Raw genomic sequence first — 427 nt, forward strand, 5'->3', positions numbered from 1 at the left:
TAAAGCTGGTTTGCAGGCTCTTTATCATTATTCGGTTCACAGAGTCAATTTAATCCTTTAAAGTAGAGCTGTCAGTTAAACGCGTTATTAACGACGTTAACGCAAACCTATTTTAACGGCGTCAAAAAAAATATCGCGCGATTAACGCGATTGTTTTATTTAAAAAAAATAAAAAAGATTTTTTTTTTTTTTTTTTTCTTTGGCTCAAAACATAGAAGCAGTAGCCAGACTGCTATGTTCAAATGACATTTGTTCAAAGCAGTCATTTAATTGCACTATAGGCTCTTTTTTTGTATCGTCCTGTTTTGATTGTTTAGTATATGCCAATGTTGTTATCAATAAAAAATAAGGCAAGCCGATGCACTTCACCATGCTGATAAGATAATTAAAATGAGAAGAATTCTGGGACAAAAAAATCAAGGGATAT

This window comes from Gadus morhua, chromosome 21, assembly GCF_902167405.1.
Source record: "Gadus morhua chromosome 21, gadMor3.0, whole genome shotgun sequence".
Taxonomy (NCBI): domain Eukaryota; kingdom Metazoa; phylum Chordata; class Actinopteri; order Gadiformes; family Gadidae; genus Gadus; species Gadus morhua.